This window comes from Watersipora subatra, chromosome 7 (assembly GCF_963576615.1).
Source record: "Watersipora subatra chromosome 7, tzWatSuba1.1, whole genome shotgun sequence".
Classification (NCBI taxonomy): domain Eukaryota; kingdom Metazoa; phylum Bryozoa; class Gymnolaemata; order Cheilostomatida; family Watersiporidae; genus Watersipora; species Watersipora subatra.
The window spans coordinates 19,807,699-19,816,101 of NC_088714.1; positions in this window are offsets into that span (position 1 = coordinate 19,807,699).

Below are 8,403 nucleotides of genomic sequence, written 5' to 3' on the forward strand. Positions count from 1 at the left end.
TTTAGCTTGCTGCATATATGAAACTGCCAATTTATCATTGCCAAAAATCTAAATTGCAATTTGAAGCTGTTAAGGCAGTCCTGATCTTTTGCTTGAAGTAAGCCAATGAAATAATATCTAGTGTTATACCTAATAAGTTTGCAATATGTAAATACATAGCTCTTGGATGATAAAGAAATGATAAAGACATATACAGTATAGACGCTCCTATAACAAAAACCTCATTTCAGGTAAATCTGCTAAACGCTACAAATTTATGTACAGTTTTTTGCATGTTATTATGTAAAAAATTTCGTATAACGCAAAGAGCCAAACTGGTGCATGTTGTCAAATTCAATTGCCATACTTGTGAGATAAAACAAAGTGTAGGTGTATCTGGGGTAGAAAGATTTTTTTGATTTTAGTTTAGTGTATCATATTTTTTCTTTGGTTCTCAGACCTTGCTGTGGACAAAATAAAAAAATTAATTAAAGTTGACATTGAAATTGTGCACTTCTCTTAACATAACATAAACTTGCAATAATCATGGAACCTAAATGTAAGGGATAAACAAGCAAATTTAAGGGATAAATTAAAGGGAAAAATTGTTGATACAAACTAATAATACCCCAGTTACTGTACTGTCATTAAATTGAAAAGTTAAGTTTAAGCTTTTTCATTTTTAATGTCAAAAAGGGTGAATTTAAGAAAATCTTAGAACAGATTAGGCTATTTACATACATTTTACGCTCCCTTTAATGTAAAATCCATACAAAGTAAACATTCTCAGAGTAGATTATTTACACTTTAGAGGCTTCAACTGTACATTACTTTAGGGGCATCTACAGTACATTACTTTAGGGGCATCTACTGTACATTATTGTTATTTGTTGGTTCAGCACAACAACGGAATAAAATTTCCATTTTGGTGCTTTTCCTTTTTTATGTATATTGCATAGAGTATAGAGAAGTATCAGTTTTTTTAAATACTTTGCAGGTTGTTAATATACACAAGTACAATTGTGTAACTGACCAAGAAGCTGCATCAAGCCAGACTGAATAAAATGCTAATCGTGTAAATGCAACAGAAAGTTTATTAAGAGCTAATGTCATTTTTTGAGTTAGTGAGATATATAACTTCTGGGTTGGTAAGATATATAACCAACAGTAGAAAAAGAACTAAAAAATATTAAGTTTTGAAATATTCTCATGGCCTTGCAATAAATTTGAAAGATGCATGTATTAGTTTTATATGACTTAGCTTAGGAGGAAAAAGCGGTTTGAGTAGAAAAAATATTTAAGAATTGTAAATAAATGGGTTCTCATTACCCGAGAATAAAAAATTACTGTCAGATGTTCTGGTCATTTTTATATTGCTATCTTAGCTTTTGAAACTAAGGAATTGACTCTCATGAAGCGTTTGAAGGTCTAAAACACATAAGGTAAATACTCAGTGTTTTTGAGAGATCATACTAGAAAGATGAATTTGCAAAACATGTTTTTTGTACATAAATATTTTCTACAATTTATATAAAAAACTATTTTTTATATTTCTCAACATCTCAACATACCAAACTATTCTACAGACAAAACAGAGTTAAAAGAAAAAGATTATTTGCTGACAATATACTTTGTTTTGCCTTCTCGTTGGGGTCAAAGCAAATCAGCTTTTGCTTCAGTCAACTCAAAAAAGTCAACATAAAAGTTTTTATACAAAGTGCACAATTCCTATGAGCAGAGAGCTCTGTTACTTGTAATGGTTGTCCTTGCAACTTATTAAATTGAGGTGAATATGGGAATTGCTATCTCTTGAATTAAAAAAATGTTACTGTAGGGCATATGGTGAAACATACGCTTTAGGTAAAGAAAAAATATTTTTGTGTATTATACCTAACAACTTTAGTTGCTTCTGCAGTATGTGCAAGACCTTATTGGTTACTGATTTTTGTCTTATTACAAAGCTTTTGTGCATTTATGCTTCAAAACATTAAGAATAGGAGCTTTTGCTGTTCATGCTAGTAAGTAGGGAAGCACTATTAGTAACTTGGAAAAGTCTACAAATGTTTTTAGGTTATTGAGCTACGTACATTGCACCATACACAATGGCTTTACAGATAACTAAATCAATAAGTTCCTCATGTTCTTATAAACAGAAGTTGCTCCCTCTTGCAATAAAGCACTGCCTGATCATATTAGATTTATATTGTGACTCTGGAATAAACCAATAGTTTGGCAAAAATAAAAAGATAACCACTGTTAAGGAGCACATTCGCAATTCTTTTTTCTGTTGTACAGGCATTACCGTTGCAGTAAGGCATTCAAACAATTGTAGACAATCACTTGGTTTTAGATATCTACATACATGTACTACTGAATGTCCGGAGTTACCCAGGCAATAAAAAGGTTTTGCACAAAAGATCCATTGTTATTTAACGTATAACAACAGTTACCATTCTAACTTTCAAACTTCATATCATGAAAAAAGTGTTTTGTGCAGTTCAAATAAATTTGGAGAGAAAATAAAAAACACTGGACAAGTTATCAAAGTTTTTCAAACAACTGTAACTTTTAAATTTTATATTATGAAAGAAGTGTTTTGTTGAAATAAATTAAGAAAAAAACCAGCTGTAAAGATGTTTAAATGTAAATGGGAATTAATTAGAAATGGCTAAATAAAGTCGGTTTTGCTACGAATGCAATGGAAAATTATTTGGTAAACAACTATATGATTTTAATTCATTTCAGGGTTGGCATCTTAAAGCAAAAATATTGAATAGAGTGGTATAGAAACCTATAGTAATTATCTAACGCAAACACCCACCCTGATAAAAATTATCATAATTTTATATATGTACTGTACATATTAAAAATTACTAACAAAACAATATTTCAACCTTAGTAACTATAGTTACTTTCAGTAACTTTATGGTATTTAGTGGTTATGATGTGCAACCAAAATGTAACATTATAATGTAAAGTACTACAGGCAGTACATGCTGTGGGTATTACTTACCTTCAAGACAGACTTATAACACAAACATTGAATTTAACTTAAATGAATTTAGCTTACTAAACACATACTTAAAGCTAAGTTTTAGTATGTATTTTACTAAAGTAATTTTCAATTTTGGCATAGGCTAAAATTTTATCGCTTAAATGTTTCCAAATTCATTTCTGCTATAACTTATAACAAATAATGCTGAACTGAGATAGTGATCATCGTATATCTCATTCAAGCGCTGTGGGAGGGATTTCAGCGCATAAGACATATCGTTATTTTTGTTATTTCGTTGTAATCAGTACATCGACTGTCAAATTCTAATTTATGAGAACCTTGTGTTGATATCGTATAGCAGAAAAAGTCAAAAAAAATGATTCATTTTTATATAGGAAGGCAGAAACGTATCGTGTTCCATACAGTAAGGCAAAAAATAGAAGGTGCACTGTACCAATTAATAATTCAGCAAGTAGAATCGGGCAATAATAAAAGCAATGGGAAAGAACAATATAAGAATGACTATTAACCTTGTGGTTAGGTGCACACGTTTACAAACGTTCCTTTGCAATCTCTGCGAGTTCAAATGTACTACGAAGGCATTTTGCGTTTCTAGGTTTTAGTGGCTGTAGCTGGACAGACGAAAGGCAAACTTTGATATATATATATATGTATATGTATATGTATATATATATATATATATATATATATATATATATATATATATATATATATATATATATATATATATATATATATATATATATATATATATATATATTGAGATATATATAGATATATATATATCATATATTGAGATATATTATATATATAGGTGGCATTTAAAACATCCAGTAAAAACAAATGTACAAGTATTGATACAAGTATTGTTACTCTTGAGCCAATTGAGTTTTTAGTTTTACTAAAACATTTTCTGGTGGATCAATAGTTTACATGCCCATTTTACCTAATACTTTCAGTTAGTTTAAAATTCAATACAACATAAACAGGTAGCCTACACCCACTCAGACATACATAGTTACCTTTTTATATGTATTGATTTAGCGCGTGAGCAAGTATTAAGGTTTAACTGCTATTGCTTGCGTGTCTACTTTATGGTTTGGTTCTTTGTCTATAATCTCTCTCTCAGTCAATCGAGGCAACTAAAACTGCTTATGGTTGTGGCTTGTGTGTGACATCTGCCATCTTCTTCACAAGCTATCTTCTGTCATAAGTTTGTATTAATCTACATGTACCTTCATTTTTAATTCCTCTTAGCTACACATTCATGGATTAGTCTAGGCCTTCCTTGATTTTGTTTACCATAGTTGCGAATATAGTAGTTGACGCGGGAGCTGGTTTTGCTCCATTCTGCATGCATGACCCAAACATCTCAGACTTTTTCAAAAATCTGTCATCTGTTGATGGCGGGTCTGCCCTTTTTGAGCTTGTTCTGCCACTTAAGGTTTATGATGTCCCTCAGGTGTCTCATCACACTAGCACATAGTTTCTTTATTTGGCTTTAAAATATTGTCAGTTTCTGCACCATAAAAGAGCGTTGAAAAAAGAACTACTCAATATACTTCACCCTGGTTCTTTTTTATAATAGTCTTCTAAAAAGCCAGCTTCAAGTAAACATTTCAAAAGCAAAAAATAATGATAGATCTATGTGTATGCATCAACCACAGCTGAAAGCATGCTTACTTAATACAAGAGTCATCACGCCATATATCAAAATCATTATCTATTGTTAGTAAAATAATATATATATATAAATATATATATCTATATATAAATGCTCTATTTTAATATTGAGCACTCTCTTCTAGTGAACTACAGCCTTCTTCTTCATCGTTATATATATATATACAATGTGTATATATATATACAATGTGTATATATATATATACAATGTGTATATATATATATATATACAATGTGTATATATATATATATATATATATATATATATATATGCGCTGCAAATTGTTTTTATTTAATTATGAGCAAACTCAATGTTACGCAGTAAAATCAAACAGTGAGCAAAGATTTTGCACTTAGCCACAAGGGTACAAAAGTTGTGCTTATATATTGCGAACTATCAAAATGTGCTTCATCCACATCTTTTTCTGATCGCAAAATGGCAAATACTCATGATAGATTTAAACTATGTATCATAGTGATTTTATAGCTGCTGATTAGAAAAAAATATAGCATTAAACATTCTAGAAATATATCGTAAAACCTGTATTTGAACTCCACCCTTATTTGAACGCCACTTCTATTTGAACGTCACTATGGTAGAAAGGGGAAAAAGTTCAGCGTCACTCCTTAATTGAATGCCACTTCTATTTTACCAATACTATTTGATATTCGTAATCTCCACGAACCCATAATAGCAAGTGATCAGAAGAAAAGTGTCTATTAAACCGTACTGATAATGACTCGATTACATCAATAGCAATTAATTCGTTCATTGTTTCTGTTCGTATCAAAGTCCATTTTCCAACTACAAGTTTTTAAGTTTTTTGATAGAAACTTTGATTGCAACACAATAGAAATAATTAATAACTGTATCAGGCTGATAGTAGTTCATTTTTAACATGGTCTTGGTACCTCGATGTATATAAGACAAAGCTTTCGCATTTATGGTGGAAAATTCGCTACTGCACGTTTAGTGTTGAAAATGGCAATGTAACCTTTTTATGACCACAGATCATTTTTGCCCCATACTTGAATGAAGAGCCCCATACTTGGTGAGCTAGTTATTGTATAGTTATAGTTATTGTGTATCTAGCCACCACACCTGTATTTCTAATTTACCTTGTATGCCTTTCTGTTTTGCACTCATTATGCACTCATTGCCCGCCTCGTCTGCGGGGGACCATGGCAGTCAGATGCTGTGAGGGTTTTGACAAGTCAAGGTGGGCTTCTTAATAAAAGATATCTATGGGTATTAATTTTGTAAACCATAGTTTAAAAGTTTTGGTTAACATTTTGAGGCTATTTTGATAACACACAGTTTTTCTTTATTTGCGCTAGAGGTTTCTACTCAAAACGGCATCACGTAAAAGGCATCACATTATAGCTATAGCATACTATTTGATAGCATTATTGCGATTATATAAACTCGGCTTACAATGAATGGGCGCTGGTAACTTCTGTTCTATCGCATATAAAAAGCCTGTTTTGGCTGAGAACTGTAGCAAACATAACGATGAGTGCAATGAGCTTTTATGCAATCTTTTTAAATATACAGTAGTTATAAAATAGAAATATATTTTCAAATTTGAATGAAAAAAAAATCTTGAAAGCTCAAGCAAATTACAACGCAGGCTATAAGATCATTAGTCAATTACAAGCGATAGTATCAACTATTGATACAGGTATCAGCTTCCTCGTGTATATTTATTTACAAAATCTACAATTTGGAGGTAAGTTAGCAAATTTCTTTCCTTCAAAAGGGTTAATGTCGCACCACCAGAAGAAGAGTGCAAAATATAGGCGACACTCGATTTGCCTGTGAAAGGGTTAAATTTATTTTCTCAACATCCTGATAGGGTGTTTGAAAAATACAACTCCACCCTATATTTGAACGTCATCTCAAATAAAGCACTACTCTAAGGGAAGGGTTGAACAAGATAGTGTCATGGCATTCAAATAAAGGCTGTATTTTAAGTAAGACTTATCACTTTCAGAATTTTTACTGGCAACACTATGTTAAAGGTTTATAAAAAAAGTCAATTCCTAGCAGTAACAAATATTTAAATAAAGGGTCGAAGTCTCGCTTCACAAATCAGCCCCATTTGTGCATATGGGAGGATCCAACTGATTTGGACAGCTTTTAGCAAAGATTAACAATAATCCGTGAATGAGTAGCTTACTTGAAGTGTTACGTACAGTCTAGTATAAAGGTCACCTTTGTGTCAGTTATTTATGGCAGTTCAGCCTTACAAATATGTTTTTAGATTTATCATTTATATAATAGTTCAAAAAATATTAGCTGTATAGCGCTTAGCAACAAATCATCTTATAATACTACGCCTTGCAGTTATCAAGGTGAGGGAAAAAATGTGAACAGAATCTGCTTTGTTCAAGATTTCTGCACTGTTTTACATTCAACACACATCGTTTTACTCATAGTCCTATTAACTATACTTAATAGTTTAGTAATAGTGACTTAATAGTATATTTAATAGGTTTATGGTTGTACTAGTTCAAAAGCAAATGGTGCACTTTGCAGTTCTTGGAAGTAGACAACATTTAAAAAGCAACTTCCTATTGTTAGTTCAGCCAAAAAGCCTTCAGATCACTAAACATGGATCATTTTCATATAAAATTGCTGATATTTTTATCTCAGCAATAGACACCCTTGATAGCACTAAATACACTTTTCACTAATTTATGTATATGTTTACATAAAACATGGAATTAATGTACGTCAAGTCATAAGGGTGAAATTTATGATGTTTTACTTAATGCTGCAGCTAATCGTAAGATCACAGTAGTTGTACTTGATATACTTAGTGTTCCAGCTAATTTATTGTTATATAGTAGTTATGAAATAAAAATATGAACGCTAAAAAACAATATAATATGATAAAATTTATGTAATTTTTGCAAAAATGACAAACACACAGTTACAGTCGAAATGGCAAATATTCAACTTATAGATTGAAAATATAGAGCAATCCTATTAATAAGTGTATTTTTAATTTTTCCTAGCTTCTAAGACCACTAGTAGTTGCAATATTCTGTCATTAATATTAAGTGCAAATACATGTATATTGTTGTTTATCAAAAAATCAGCATAGTGCCACAGTGATGACAAGAAAATACAACACAGACTAAACAGTGAAAACAGCATACAAGACAAGTAAAAGCGTGGAACAATGTTTTTCTTAGCATGAGTTCCTTCTAATATTTTGCATGTATATAAGGTATCGAACAAATTCTATAATGGCTGATGATAGGCTAAACCAACAGGGAACAGAAAAACCATCAATGGGTGTTTTTCTTATAAAAACTCACTTATGTGAATCAAAGCCTTCCAGTGGTTTTAAATAGACTTGTACAATTGTGTGTGACATAGTGAGTTGTCAGCACATTTTTGCTGTAGTTATAGTCTTTGTAACGCTATGGAAACATTTTAATTGTTAAAGTTTGCTCAAGTTCACTTTAATAGTTGCAAACTGTAGTTTTTGCTTAGCCATTTTAAGTGCTTCATTTTGTTTCTCTTTTGGTTTTTTCTTTTTCACGCAGTCATTCTATTTCTGTTATTTCATATTGTTTTCAGATTTTAGGTTTAGTTTTTTTATAACTCATAGTAAACTATACATTGCATGATTTGTTGGCAATAAAGTTATAATGTTTGACAAACATAGGAAAGTTTTAAAGTTTTTATCAAATGCCAAGACCAAAGTCAAACA